This window comes from Cynocephalus volans, chromosome 14 (assembly GCF_027409185.1).
Source record: "Cynocephalus volans isolate mCynVol1 chromosome 14, mCynVol1.pri, whole genome shotgun sequence".
Classification (NCBI taxonomy): Eukaryota; Metazoa; Chordata; class Mammalia; order Dermoptera; family Cynocephalidae; genus Cynocephalus; species Cynocephalus volans.
Genome location: NC_084473.1, coordinates 77064727 through 77080910, shown reverse-complemented (window position 1 = coordinate 77080910; position 16184 = coordinate 77064727). Strand labels below are relative to the sequence as shown.

At 42.1% G+C, this 16184-nt stretch overlaps 1 protein-coding gene across 5 annotated transcripts in view; it reads right to left on the bottom strand.

Moving 5' to 3' along the window:
• Positions 1-16184, bottom strand: part of CTNNA2 (catenin alpha 2) — a 952135-nt gene that overhangs the window by 103804 nt on the left and 832147 nt on the right. The window lies entirely within an intron of this gene.

Here is a 16184-nt window from a genome sequence, read left to right as displayed (position 1 = left end):
GACACTTAAAAATTTAGTCTCTGTTCTTTTTAGCAAATGATTTGACATTGGGTATACGAAGTCAATTACTAACTAATACAAAAATACATAATGTATGAATCAGAAGGGATTTTAGAAATTCTCTCAAATGGTTCTAGCCCTAGACGCACATTCTAATCACCACGGGAATTAAAAATACCAATGCCCAGGACCTTTCCCTGCAGATTCTGGTATGGGGATTGTGCATCAATAGATTTTTATTGTTTATTTCCTTTGGATGATCCAAATGTATAGCCAAGGTAGGGAACCACTGATCGAATCCAAACAAACTCTCAGTCCCTTTCTCATGTGCCCCACATCCCCTTCCATTTACCAAAAAACAATTTATTCTAAAGACATTAGAAAACTTTCCTCTTGATCATGCAGCTAATTTGCTGCAAAATAGAAACCAGGAACCAAGTCTTTCTATTTGTCACTCTTAACCTTGGACGTACACTGAAAACTCCTGAGAAGCATTAAAAAATATTGATGCCTGGGATCCACTCTCACAGATACTGATGTACTTGTTCTTGGGTGTGGTCTAGGCATGGGGATTTTAAAGTTCCCCAGCTAATCCTAATATGCAGCTCTGGTGGAGAACTGTTAGATTGAATTCTAAATTTAAATTTACTACAACTCCAATTAGAGTATTCCCAAGTAAACTGGCATTTCCTCTTCCTTCAGGCTTTTGTTTGTGTCCATCAGCTTTGCTCTCTCTGTAAGAGAGGCCAACCAGAAAGAGGCTTTGGAGATGACTTCTTTCCTAGTGCTTTCCAAATTCGCTGCATCATAAGAATCACCTGGTGTGCTTGTTATATTTATGTTTTACCAGGAGTTTTTTTTTTTTTTTTTTTTTTTGTGACCTGTAAGGGGATCGTAACCTTTGGCTTGATGTCGTCCGCACCGCGTACCAGCTGCGCTCTCAGTGCCACACTCTCCCGAGTGAGCCACAGGGTCGGCCCTTACCAGGAGATTCTGATTCCAGAGCACTGCAATGGGCCTGACAACTCCTGTTTCTAAAAGACTCCCGAGGTGGTGTATATAAGGCCAATCCCAGATAAAATTGATCTAATCCAGGACCACCAGCATCAGCATCACCTGGGAACTTATTAGAAATGCAAATTCTGGAATGCTACTCTAGACCTGCTGAAGCAAAAACTCTGTGGGTGGGGCCCAGCCATGTGTGTTTTAACCAGCCCTCCAGGTGGTTCTGATGCATGCTCAAGTTTGAGACCCATAGACATACCACAAACTCTTCATGTGACAAATGGTTTCCTGTCTTCTTAAGTCCAGTGAAAAGGAGTCTCCCCTATACTATATCTCCTTTGCTGTCTTCTTAAAAATGTTATCCTCATATGACTTCACACAAGGCCATAGAAGTCATTTGAGAGTTTTCCAACACTTAATTAGAAAGGCCTAATTACTATCATCATTCATGAATATTCTGGGAAAGAGTGAGACCCTATGATTTTGATACCAAAAGTACATTTTCCTAAGCACTCAGTGGGGAAATCAGTTGGGTCATATTTCTGAGGTTCTTTGACTTCCCCCTAAAATTAAGACATGTGCACACAAAATGAGCATCTTTATCCCCCAAATTTCAAAAAAATGTTAAAAGGGTGATAAGAGGATAAAATTCCTATTGCTTTTGGGGCTAGCCAGTCAGCTCAGTTGCTTAGAGCATGGTGCTGATTAAACCAAGGTCCAGGGTTTGATCCCTGTACCAACCATCACACAAAAATATTGATATATATACACACACATATATTTTATATATAATATATATATCTCATGTTGTTCTCTATCTCCAGGATTCTTAAAGAAGTTTACATTCAAGGGCATCCTGGATACCTGTACAACGCTTAGGACACTTTCAAAGTTACTATTTCATTCAGTTCTCACAACACCTGGAACACAAGAGTTGGGATGTGTAACTTAACTGTGCATAAAGCACTGTTTTTTGTTTTTAAGAAGCTTTACATGTTGCTGTGGTCTGAATGTTTGTCCCCTCCAAAACTCATGTGGGAACTTGATTCCCAATATGGCAGTGTTGAAAGGTGAGGACTTCAAGAGGTGATCAGATTGTGAGGACTATGGATTAATCCATTCATAGAGTAATGGGTTAATGATTTAATGAGTTATCATGGGTGTGGACTAGTAGCTTTATAAGAAGAGCAAGTGAGCATGTCAACAAGTACTTTCTGGACCTGCACTGTCACAGGACTCTGCAAAGAGTCCCCACCTAGAAGAAGGCACTTACCAGATGTGCTCCCTGGACTTTGGACTTCCCAGCCCCCAAAACTGTAAGAAATAAAATTTCTTTATAGATTATCCAGTTTCAGTTATTCCATTATCAGCAACAGAAAACAAACTATACATATGTATTTTTTCATTATATCCTCATAAAACCCTATGAGGTAGTGCTATTATCATCATTTCCATTTTATAGATGAGGATTGAAGCACAGAGAGGTTCAGTAGCTTTCTCAAGGTCACACCAGAGTAAGCAGAAAAGTCAGATTGGAACTCCAGCAGCCTAACCCCAAAGCACGTACTACAGATCCCTAAATGATGCTCATTTATTGCTCACCACAAACCTCAAGAACAGATTGTTTTTTTCTGCAGTTTACAGATGATGAAACAGAAGCTGAGAGAGGGTAAGTAGCTTGCCTAGATCATATAGCTAATAAGGGGCAGAGGCAGTATTTGAACCTAGAGTCTGTTTCCAGGTCTCAGGCATTTGCATGGCACCCTATGCAATCCTGCCAGTGTGTAAGACAGGCATTATCCTGACAGATCATGGAACACCAAAGAGGCAGCCTTCCAAGTTGAAGTTACAGTCGCTCTCTTCAAAGGGACTTATGAAAAGCTGACATAATGAGGGTGATCAATGCTTCTCCAGAAGAACTCTAACATAAAATACTTTTTCCAAGAGACAGCCTTCAATAGGAGAGAAAACAAAAGCAGACATTTGATATTGAGGGTGGAGAGCAGATTAATGAGACAGAGATTGGAAAGTCAGGCAAAAAAAAAAAAAAAAAGTCATCCAAGCCTGAGTCCAGTACTATTCCCGAGGGTTACCCAGATACAAGGAGTCAGACTCAGAGTCACTGAATTTGGTTGTAATGTCAAGTTATCTCCCTCTTACTTCACAGCCATGGGGAAGGAGGTCACCAACACAGAATGAAGGGGTCTGCACAAACCAAGCTCATTCAGATTGAGAGAGACATTGACCAATTTGGGCCCAGACAAAGACTTCAGGGACCTGCCCTTTGAGACTCCAGCAAGGATCTTCCATGGGCACACTGAGCTCATCTACCCAGCAAGGCAGGAGAGGGCTCCTGAGTGTGTGTTGGTGGGGGGCACATTTGTTCCAAGGTAACAACCGAGGAAACTTAAAAACATGTCTGGCGAGTTTCCTGCCTTCTGCCTCTCTAGGTGGGAAGAAAGTAGCAGAAGTTGCTCTTAAACAATCCAGCTGTGTGGTTCTGCTCCAGCCCAGCCAGGGTCTACTAGAAGAGGAAATCAGCAACAGAAGACATTACTTGTTTTCTCCTTCATTTACTCATTTGCTTGCTCAATACATTTAATTAATCACCATGCTTGGCTCTGGAAGTCCAGAAAAATGGGCGAGAGGGCAAGAGGGCAAGAGGTGATCTCTGCTTTCAAACAAGCCAGACTACAAAGGAGCAAATGAAGTCACATTCAAAGTGCGCTGCAGTAGAAGTAGGAACACAGCATGGGGAGAGATTATTTCGTGAGAGGGCTTGTAGAGGCAGGGGTTATTTAAGAAAAACTTCTCAAGTGTTGCAATAAGGCAGACCTGAAGTTGGGGGAGGAGATAACAGCAAAAGTAGAGACTAGGGGCACAGGGAGAGCATCCTAAGGAGGAGAAACGGTGTTAGTTAGCCAGGGCCAAAGAGCCTGCAGTATTTGGAGACTGGCAAGTAGTTCCACAGTGCTGAGTGTAAGGGGAGCCAGCCGGTAATGTGGCTGGGACTGAAGTCAGCACAAGGACTGCAGAGCTCTGGCTTCCCCCAGAGGCAGTGGGGAGAGCTTTCAGCAGGTGAGGGATGACTGGACAAATATCTGAGAAAGAGCACTTGGGCACCTGTTTGGAAAATGAATTGGAGGAGAATGAAACATCAGGGTCTGCCTATAGAGTCACATTATTCTGGAAAGAAAGGTCTTGCCTACCACATGCAAGGTAAGAGAACAAGGCATGTAGAGGATGAAGCAGAAGATACAACTTTTTAAGGTACCTCTTCTGACCTCTAATTTACAGATGAGACCGAGACTCAGAGGTGCAGACATCTCCCTTGATCACCTGGATGGTCAAGTTCAGAGCCGGGGGTCTGTCTCCAAAACCAGTGCTCCTCCCACTAAGCCATTCCCCCTCCCCAGAGGTTTCCCTGCTGGCCATCTCCCCCCTAAGGCCTGCAGTCCCCACCACCAGCTCTCCCTTTGTTGAAACAACATAGGCAGGGGTGGCAGGTCCTGATGACCAAGAGCAAAAGGTCCTATTCTATACCCCTGCATAGTATACCTTTGTACCTTTCTCTGCCTATCCAAAGGTCAAGTCCAAGCCCCACATAATACAGGAAGCCTTCCCTGATGGACTGCATATATGCCAACCTGATCTTCCCTGTACTCTAAATCTTACAATATTAGTGTAAAGAATTTGTCTTTAAGGTGGATTATATTAAAACTGTTATATCATCGGTTCCTCCAAGGCAGTGACTGGCACCTCCCTCTCTTGTATTAACCTCGGCATGAAATAGGATGCTGAGAACAGCACAGATGCCAGGCCCTCCTGTGTACGAGTGCTGGCGGCACATCCATGTGCCACTTGCACCCTCATGACACAGCAGCATTCTCACCCAGGATCCCAGCCTCTTCACACTCTCAGAACTGCAATACCAAAGGCCCTACTGTGGCATAAATACTGGCATTTACGTTTAAGAAATAGAAATTGACATAGTCTATCTTCCTCTTTCCTTCATGCAGACCTACCCTTATCACCAAATCACTAACATTTTCTTCCCTTTGATTTTCTTTCCAGAATTCCAGTCATTCACACCGAGTTTCTCCTCTCAATTTACAGCTCAGATTCATACAGCTGTTTTGACCATTAAAAGTTGCCTCTATCCACTCACTGGGACCAACCTCATATTTACTCAGCCTCAGTCATGTTTACACCCTAGTTTCCTTTCTGCTCACCAATCTCTTTGAATTCTGCTCTCCCATTCAGCCTGCTTGAGATGTCCAAGATTGCTACAGTTTTTATTAAAAAATACTTCCCACTGCTACACAGGTACGGTGCATAGTCTCAGTACACCCCTCCTATAACCCTATTTTCATCTCTCACTTGAAAAGAGCCATGTCGACATCCCAGTCTCTGGCCCCTCTCTTACATTCATGATGTCATTTTCTGAGTTGGTTCGATAGCTCCAAATGAGTGACACGCAATCACCTCAAAGGTACAATTCCACCAAAAAATATGCACCACCACCACCCACCTTCTCCTGCTGGGTTTCACTATCAGCGAGTGATATGAGCAGTCTCTGAGTTACCCAGGATAGAAAACTAACATTCTTTTTCAGTTTTTACACAAGTCCTGTCTCCTTCAACTGAAAGGCATCTCCAATGGCTTCTTCCCTAATCCCCTTGCCACTGTCATAGTTCAAGTCTTTATCAACTTTTACTCTGATTATTGAGATAAAATGCAACTTATTTCATTTGCTATGTGAAGTGCTCCATTTTCTGGCCCAGACCCAGATCTCCAGTTTCTCACTACAGCTCATCACAGCCACAGTCCTCATGCCACAGAAGACTACAGGATTCATTAAGACCTGTCTTTTCAGACTTCTTTTTCAAGGATCCTTGAGAACGAGGCTCACCTTAACTAACAATCACCCTGACGGAGCTGTCTATCTCTGCGATTGAGTAGAGCCCCATGAAAAGCTGGTGTCTTAGGATTTGGACTTTGAACATGACCTTTGTTCAGAACAAGAGAATGTGTAACCCACTTGACAGAAACACAGGACCCAGGTTCCAGGTCTGCCTTTGTGGGGAGTTTCCAGAAAGAAAGATGGACACAGAACATCATTTAGTAATGCAAATGTTAGTTTGAACAATCACAACACAGGGCTATGCACCTAAAATCAACTTCTTTTTTTTGGTCTTCCTCTCCTTTCAATTTATTCCCTGGGGCTAGTTCTTTCTCTACCCATTACTTTGCTGGTTCTAAACTAAAGCAATTTTGATTTAGTTATTCAGTGTATTAGTTTCCTACGGCTGCTGTAGCAAATTACCACAAAATTATTAGCTTAAAACAGCACAAATTTATTATCTTACATTTCTGAAGGTCAGAAGTCTGAAATAGGTCTCCTGGGCTAAAACCAAGGTTTCAGCAGTGCTGTTTTCTTTTCTAGAGGCTCTAGGGAAGAATTCTTTCCCTCGCCTTCTCTAGCATCTAGTGGCTGCTCACATTCCGTGGCTCCCACGGCTCCTTTCTAGCTTTAAAAACAGCAACAGCCAGTTGAGTCTTTCTCACATTGCATCACTGTAACTAAATCTCCTGCCTCCCTCTTTCACTTATAAGAACTTTGTGATTACATTGGACCCACCTGGCTGCATGCAGGCTCCTCTCAGCTGATTAGCAACCTTAATTCCCCTTTGCTACATGAAGTAATATATTGACTGGTTCCAGAGATTAGGATGTGGACTTTTGGGGGGTGGAGTGGGATGGAGTTATTATTCTACCTACAGTTCTACGTAAGAGTTAAAACTTGAACATTGCTTTACGGTTAAGGACCCTCTTCTTCCCCTGATGGCGCCTTAGTAGGTACAGCAGGTATGAGGTGGCATCGTTCAGCTTCTCTTTTGTTCTTTCACTTAGCAGCTTCAACTCTTGCTCCCCTAACTCACTAACAGGAGTTTCCAATGTATGCAGGGTGGAGCAGGGGAAGAGAGAAAAGAAAGGAGAAATAGGAACATTCTGGCTCACAACACAGTGATGCTGCCCCAACACAAGTGCTGGCTTGCCAGGTGTTTACACGTCAGCAGGTGCACACAGCTGGCTCTCATCAGTGCTTTCCCTTGCTGAGGGCCAGTGCACCTGAAACCCCCTGGCCTTTACCTCTGCCGCAGACCCTAGGAATCTAATACCTCCAGTGATACCTCCCATTTTTCTGCTAAGGTTTATCTACTCTCCAAGCAGCCATCTTGAATAGGACCTTGGATTACTCTCTCAGCCCACAGAAAATACCAGTGTTTTTTACTGACAAACTCTGGGAGTGTGGACCAATCCCAATGCAGCCAACGTTTCACTGCTTCACTGGGGAAGCTGCTGTAGCCTGCTTCTCACTCTTTAGATTCTCCTGGTGCAACGCCCTCCCTCACCCCCAAATTCATATTTTGAAACCCTTATCCTAATGTGATAGTTTTTAGAGGTAGGGCCTTTGGCAGGTAATTAAGTCATGAGGCTATAGATCTCATGAATGGGAAGAGAGCCCTTATAAGAACAGACAAGAGGGCTAATTAGCTCTCTTTCTATCACATGAGGATACAACTAGAAGTCAGCTATCTGCAACACAGACAAGGCCCTCATCAGAACCTGACAATGTTAGCACCATGATTTTGGACTTCCAGCCTCCAGAACTGGAAGAAATAAATTTCTGTTGTTTAAGCCACCCAGTCCATACTTTGTTATAGCAGCCTGAACTCACTAAGACCCCTGTGTTCCCCATTGGCATGGGGTGGGAGGGCTTTCCAATTCTCTCCCTGTGCTTCTGTCAAAGCCCATTTCCCTTTGCTAAAGATAAGGGGCTGGCACAACACCCCAACAGCCTTCTCCAGAAGTGTGTTCCCTCCACTACATACTTATTGATCTCTTTATGCCTCTAGTGTGGCAGAGGGTATTCAGAGTTCACTAACCAGCTTCCAGCCAGCTGCTTAGAAAAACAGGTCTTGTGGTCTCACATCTCACTTCAGATAGTGACTCAGCTGAAATTTCTATTTTAACAGCACTCCTGGAGGAAGAGAGATGAGGGAATCAGGGGGTGGTGGCCTATGTGGGGTGAAAGAGAAGAGGCTTCTAAATGATAGTGGATCAATGATGAGACTCCAGCTATCCAGTTTAGAAAAAGGACAACAGACTAAGTGGTCAGGGAGTGACAGGCATGATGTCTCCTGGTGTGGTTCAGAACATGTTGTTCCAGAGGATGGTCTCATGGGTATCAGTTCCGCCAAGTAAGGACACCTGTCCATTATGGGTTTGTGTCTGATGAGCAACTGGGTCTCTAGGGACTCAGTTATTTCAATAAATCCATGAGTTATTCACAGACTATTGTGCAATGGGCTCTTTCAGCAGGAAAAAACAGTGTTGGGCTACGGCTCGGACATTTTTCCCATTGTACAGACTGGGTCAGAGACCCCTGACATGCCAGGCTGGGTCACAAGACCCCTCACATGCCCGACTGGGTCTCTGACCCCTCACGTGCCAGGCTGGGTCACCAGACCCCTCATGTGCTAAGCTGGGTCACCAGATCCCTCACATACAGGTCATGATCTAGGTAATTAGGAAAAGATGCTGGGAGCCATTGGCAGATTTGACAGTTTCATTCCAGCATGAGCTCAGTCCTCAACTTCCTAAGCAGCAACAGCAGCTTACAACAACCTCCAGCAGCAGTAGCAGCCTTCCTGTGGCCCCCCAGGAGCATCCTGGGGGTAGGGGGGGCACTGTGGATCAGGGCCATCTGTCCTTTATACTTAAGTCCAATAACCCAGGAACACCTTGGTGTAAGTCAGACAACCCAGGAACACCTGGGTGCCCATGCACATTCACAGACAATAGCCAAGGAACACCTGGGTGCATGTATGCAGTTATGTTTATATCAAATGTTTGGCAAGATTCTGAACATCTAAGGGATCTTGACCATTTATCCATTTCATTTTCTCTACAAACATACTAGCATTCAGTTGTTCCCTACAATATAACAATCTACAGGAAATATTATTCAATAGACAAGTCACTCTTTGAATAAATATAAAAATTTGGGGGATGCAGAGTCCAGGGGAAATCAGAACAGACCAAGTCAAGGAATCAGTTTTGACCTATTATTATCTATAGCTCAAAGCTGTGGTCAGGCCACATGCTAGGGAGTGACAATGTTGTCCCCAATACTTCTGCAATATGGAAGCATTTTAAAAGTGACTCATGATGTTAAAGCTAAAAGGGGATTTAGAAAGCACCTAAATGGAGAGCTATAGTGTGATTTTCTCACAGATGTCTCTGTTAAATAGTGACCAAACCAGGACTCAAAACCAGGCACCCTAACTACCAACGTAATGATCTTGACACTTTTTTAGTCTGGATTTGGTAGTAGGTTTCTATATTTTATTGTTTCATCAACACAAAGCACAATGCATGGCAGTGTTTAAAAAAATTCTTCTAGGACATCACAATGCTAATCTGTTTTCCTTTGGCATTCTCCTTTATGCCTTCTCAGCTACATCTCCCTTTTCCATCTCAGATGCTCCCAGGTTTTATAATCACACACACACACACACACACACACACACACACACACACACACACACACACACACACTGCTGTGTCTATTCTATGTATTCCCTCATCAAATCAAACTCCAGGTATTTCTTTTGTATTTTCCAGTGCCCTATCAAAACTTACTAATCACGGATTCTCTTCTCTTTTCTAAGCAACAACAGTTGCTGTTTATGAGTACAAGAAAAAAAACAAAAACAAAACTCATTCTTGTTTATTTACTAGTCAGTAAATTATCTTACCCTCTGAATTACTCAGGGGCACAAATGAACAAAAACCAGGATGAGTACATGCACAGATAGGTCTGCTACCTATAATTGAATACTAGGTTCAGATTTAGATTTAGTTTCTCGAGAGCTAAGGCAAAAAGGCAAATACTGATATGCATAGTTTTTTTAAAAAAATATATCATTAACAAAAATAATCTTACAGATTCAACTTCAGAAACCAAACTTTTCATGAAATTAATAGCATTTACTCACATAGATAGTCAAGGTAAGGATATTTACAAATCTAATAGGAAAATTCCACTAAATGTGTTGCAATGATAGATTAAAAACATTCCATTCAGATAATGATTATTTTTGAGACCAACAGTGATTACAAGGGCCTGACCCTGTAGACCATCCAAAGACTGAGTATTAAATACAAACAGGAAGCAGATCCAACTAAGTTCAAGGTTTAGGCAGAAACTCAATAGAGAATAGCTTCTATATATTTTGAAATGTCCAACATTCATGGCTTATGTTTTGGGGTAGGGGTATCATCCTCTATCCATAAAGACAAGAAGAGGATGGAATGTTCTTGGACAGGTGGAGACTTCCCAGTGTTATAACCAAAATCTGTGTTTCTGTGGGTGTAGGAAGAGGGGGAGAATTTGACAGATTGGGGAAATGATGTTCCAAAACCAGAAGACCAGATTGATCCAATTATTCCATCAAAACATTCTACACCTACCGAGAGTTCACCAGCTCACTCTGCTTTTAAATAAATGATATTTTATCATTTACTTAATTGAATATACAAGATATTCTTCAAGAGTCACCACAATAATCCATTGGGGTCTTGAACTATCAAACCATGCATCAAATTGAAAGCTTTTAATGTGAATGTCTTTAAGTGAAATTTAGCATTTTAAACTGTGTACAGTGTAAACCATTCTCTAATATCTTGCCTTAAAGCTAATTCATGCATTTACTGCCTGTCATCTGAAAGTATTTTATTTGTAACCCCTAGAAATAACATACTTTACAAAATTGAACTCTGGAAAATATCTGGTTAGTGCGATTCATACTGACAAGTCAAAATTTGCAATATGCTCTGATCATAATTCACTTATCTGGATCAGTAGCCATCCGTACCAAGTTTAGGCAACAAAGAGTAAAAGAAATATTGTACAGAAAATTACTCTATTAATGCAATGCACACAGCTTCCACTGTTCTTAAGGATTTGGGGTTATGTGGCCCAATGCTTGTCCTGAGCACCCTTTTGTGACAGGATTCTCCAATGTCATTCTCAGCTCTAGACAGTCTCTCTCTACAATCTACTGAAAAAAACTTCCCTGGTATCACCCATCCCCTAGGAGTCTTTTCTTTGCCTGGTGACTGATCAGTTAGAGGATTAATAGGTATCAGTAAGTGGCCCTGTCATCCTTCGGCTCAAAGGAGTAATTCCTATCAGAAGTGCCAATATAGTTGGGCCCCAGGGCCTCTCGCACACTTTTTCCATGGCAGTAGCAAACCATTGTGACATCAGACAAAGCAAATTCTTGATAGGAACAGTAAAAAAAAAAAAAAAAGGCCCCTTTCCAGCTCCCCTGAGCAGCTTCATTGGTGGTCCGCACCCTTCCCAATCATTCCAAGTTAACTTCTCTTTGCCTTCTGATGCAAAGAGAAATGAGCCTCCAGGGCTGACAGCCAGAAATTAATGTGATCGATTTATTTTCTGTGTTCTACGTTTTGGGTGCAAATGCTGTCTTCATCCTAATGGAGCACATTTATGCTCTCCCATTCCCAGAAAACAAATTTATAGCGCCTAACAGAATTCTTTTGCTGAAGGTCAGAAACAAATGTTCCCATCCATCTCCCTTTACCTGTGTGAGCAGCACCAAGTTGTTTTCCTTCTTAATTTCAGACTAAAGAGAGGACTGTTTTCTGGGGAGGGGATGGAGTGAGAGGAAGAGAGCAATGGGAACTTAGGAGTTTTCTACTGAAAACAAAATTTAGCATATCCCTCATGAGGGAAATGAAGCAAAGAAATAAAATCTCTTCTGATTTTACATGGAAGAGAAATTTTCACTTATGTCTGAACTCAAGTAAAAAGAATACCATTAGGTAAGGATTATTAATTTACCACTTTTGGACAAGTGAAATCTGGCACTTAATTTGTCTCTTTCTTGCTCACTTGAGACCCAATTCTTTTTTTTTTTTTCTTTGTCTTTTTCGTGACCGGCACTCAACCAATGAGTGCACCAGCCATTCCTATATAGGATCCGAACCCGCGGCGGGAGCGTCGCTGCGCTCCCAGCACCGCACTCTCCCGAGTGTGCCACGGGCTCGGCCCAGACCCAATTCTGTCCTTGGCCAGTAACTTCCAAAGACTGAAGAGAGAACTAAACAAAGAGGATCAGGACTATAAACGGTTAATCCTATTTTCTCAGGATATAAACTAACTCTTCATTAAAGATGAATATTTGTCAGCTTTTACTTAATATTAAAAAGTTCACATGTCCCTGAGAAAGAAAAGCGGGTATTCATTCTGTGCCTGCCCAGTTGCTCAGCCGTGTATGAAAAATGACCTCCTCCTTTCGGCTGGAGTTAATTGCAGACCTATTTGAAGAGCTGTTAGGACCAGTGGGGGAACTTGAACGGGGAAAGGCAGAGCTGTGGGAGGTGAGGCAAGTAGGGAGATCCCTGCAGACAGCCAGCCTAGCCTTGCCACATGTGCCCAGCTGAGGCAAAATGTCAGAGGAAACCACGTCTGTGTGTAGGTCGTGTAGCTGGCTCCTGCTTCTTTAATCTAAACAGCATCCTACATATAGGCATCCAACAGCATCCTGTTATCTTACACTTTCTCTGCTCCTACCATGAGAAAAAACCTAGTATAGATATTCATGGCATAAAGTATCCAAAGGGAAGATGCATATTAGCCAATCAGCTGGGTTTGAAAACAAATGCTTTCCTGAGCACATCCGTGTGTCAGGGGAAGGAAGGCAGGCCCCCTCCTGCCCTGAGATGTTACACTTGCGTGGCTTGGCACATGCTGCCTTAAGGAGAAGTGTTCTGCATAATGAATTTCATTGGCTCTTTCTAAAGAGAAGATCATCTAAATACCTGACATGAAAGGCATAAAGTAAGAAAGAGGAGGGGAGAGAACAGACAGAGAGAAGAAAAGTGGAAAGATGGGTAAGGAGAGAAACACCCAGACATTAGCAAAAAAAAAAAAAAGTCAGTCAGATATGGTTCCTTTGATTTGGTCTTGGGAATGTTTTTGTGCATAACCGTAACAATGAGACGGAGGGGCTTTTCAGTGATGCTGGAGCTTTTGCCATTCATATGGTATTCAAAGCCTCAATTGATTTCAGCTGAAGCCACCAGACCTTGGCTATTATCCTCTTCTGCTTTGTTTTCCACAAAGCAGACAAGGAGTAAATTAGGTCTTCGGTTTCTATGTTTCTTTACAAATCTGAGCTCATGTGGTGAATAATGGAAAACACATTTCAAATTTTTAAAAATACATAACAAAAGTTTCTTTTGAGCATTAGGTGGGAAAAAGAAAAAGGTTTCTCATCCTAATACAGCTCAAGAGAAAAATATTCCACTGTCAGCCCTTGGCAATTGATATAATCGATTTCTAGAGAAATAAAGAGGCAATAATGTCACTGGGGTGTCAAAAAGTTATCTAAGGCCCAGGTACTTCTTTTTGAGTCACAGCTTTAGCTTTGAGACAGAAGTACTATTATGTCTTTCTTACCTATCCAAGGGAATAAAAGACTGTCAAAATCCTTTTTGTTCTTTCCTATTAGCAATTAATTTATCATCTTATCTCTTTTTCATATTGGAAGCCCTGATACACAGCAAGAGAAATTTCCAACAGAAAAGAAAAGAGATGGGCATTCTCTTGGTGATGGTGGGTCAGTTGGTAGAATTCAATTCCAGGGGAGAAATATTATTTGAAATGCATAAGAATGGGTCTGAAAATAAGCAGTTTCCAAGGGAAAAAGCAAAAAGAATGGCAGTTCATCTAGAAATTACAGGTGCCATGAGATCCACTTCACATACTTGAAGGCTTTTTGTTCCCCTAAGAATGTGTGCTGCAAATCTCCCTGGAAAAGGAGAAATTAGAAGACTTGAGGCACTTCTCTCCATAAACCAGCCTACCTAACACAGCGAGTACCTGTACAGGCCAGAAATACACAGTCTAGTTGGGAAATCAAGTTTAAATCCATATAAACAATAAATAAATAGTTAAATAGATAAATAAATAAAGATTATGAGGGAGTAGAGAGAAATTTAAATCAAGCAGTAAGTGGTTGATGAGGAAAAGAATGTGATTCAGAAGAACAGAAAGAAAAAAAAGCCTTCTATGGCCTTCTATGGTGGAAGAATTATAAATAAATTATAAATACTGAAGAAAGAACACCCATCGATTATATAGAGAACTAAATCGAGAACTAGAGAAAATCCTAGTACCACTTTATGCTACAATTAGCTCTGCTAACCAAAATCTAACTCTCCTGTTCTTTCAGAGCACAGTACGATTGCATTTCCTCCTCTCTTGTGGTTGTATGGGGCCATGTGACTCTTTTCAGCTGAGTTAGTAATGGAAATTATAAGTGTTACCTCTGTGCTGAAATGGAAACCCTCTAAAGCTTCCAGAAGGATGGAGATTGCAGCACCAAGATTTTGGAGGGTGTTCTGTTACTGCAGTGTCAGGCTGGGTCACAGACATCTAAAACCCATTGTTGGGCTGGGTCACAGACCCTTCAAACCCATTCTGTGAAGACTGGGTCACAGACCCCTCATATGCAGGCCGCAAGCTACGTAATTGGAAAAAGATCCTGGGAGCCACTGGCAAAGTTGACATGCTTCATTCGGATGCAAGCTTAGCCCCCAGCCTCCTTAGCAGCAGCCTCTAACAGTGGTCTCCAGCAGCCTCCAGCAGATCCAGTAGCAGCAGCAGTCTCCTGGTGGCCTCCTGGGGTCATCTGGGGGCATTGTGGATTAGAGACGTTTGTCTTTTATACTTAAGTCAAATAACCAGGGACATCTTAGTGCAAGTCAGATAACCAAAAAACACCTGGGTACACATGTGCAGTTACATCAGACAATGACCAAGGAACACCTGGGCACAGATGCACAGTTAACATATTTACATTAAACAGGCTAGGTCATGCTTGGTGAGATTCTGAACATCTGAGGAAGCCTGACTGTCCATTTTCCTTACACTGCAGCATACTCTAACTTATCCTGACTGATGCACAATCACACATTCAATGTAGGAAATACAAAGCTGTGTAGTGGCTAAAGATTCTGTCTTGAAGAAACTGAAAGGGACCATATGAAAAACTGATATAGTATCCAATAAGTGTTTGTCTTCTTGGTGTATATCCCTGAGGTGGTACAGAGAATCTGCCAGGAATCTGCCCACCCACATTTGCCGAAGCACAGCTAAACAACTGTCATCTTCAAGAAAATAAAGAAACCTGGGCTATATCTCTTAGACTTAAGCCTTGAGAAGAAAACTGAAGGACCAGAAGAAGCCAGGCGGTATTTTTTTCCCCTCTACTTTACATTTATGTTCCTGAAAGAGAGCTAAGGGGATGTTCATGGTTTTGCAGATAAGGTAAGGTGCAGAACAATGGTTTGTGGTATCAGGACCACCAGATCCTGGAGGCAAGGGATACAGCCTTGGCAGACCATATAGGGAGTGCTTGTGGGAACACCCTCTTATGTAAGCAAGGGGGCTACAAAACAACATGTAAAGGAAAAGAGAAAAATACCAGAAAAGTAGCTCAATCAATGTATTGTCTATAGAGGGAACCAGTCGTGGCATAGATCGTACATTCCCCAGTGGGGAAAAAATGGTTCTTGGGAGAGGATGAAAAAAATCTTAGATATCACATGGCCTTCTAAAAGGCCATAGTGCATAAATACATATACGGTATATCTGTGGTATTAACGTCATATGTAAAAGATGACTAAGGGGAAAATGTTTTTAAAAGACTCCTTGGGGAGACAATAATGAGCAAAAAAGCTAAGAAATATGGGTGTAGGTGAATAAATATGTTGATTTTTAGAAGGAAAAAGGGAAGAGGATCAAGACAAATTATTACAGCCATGGATATGTGACAAAGCAGAAAATACAATGTTCATGAGACAGATTACTCTGAAATGGTATAAAGAACTAAAGACACCTTTAAAAGTTACCTTGAGTCTTGATGGAAAAGAACTATGAGCCTCTTCTGCCATCTTCTCTACATGTCCTAGAAGCTCACCAGAGAATGTTCAACCTGTTTTCCCTTGTTCAAACTATATGCAAGAATGTAGTCTGAAAGTTTGTATTTTAAACCTACAAAGCCAGAGTCTCAGCCATG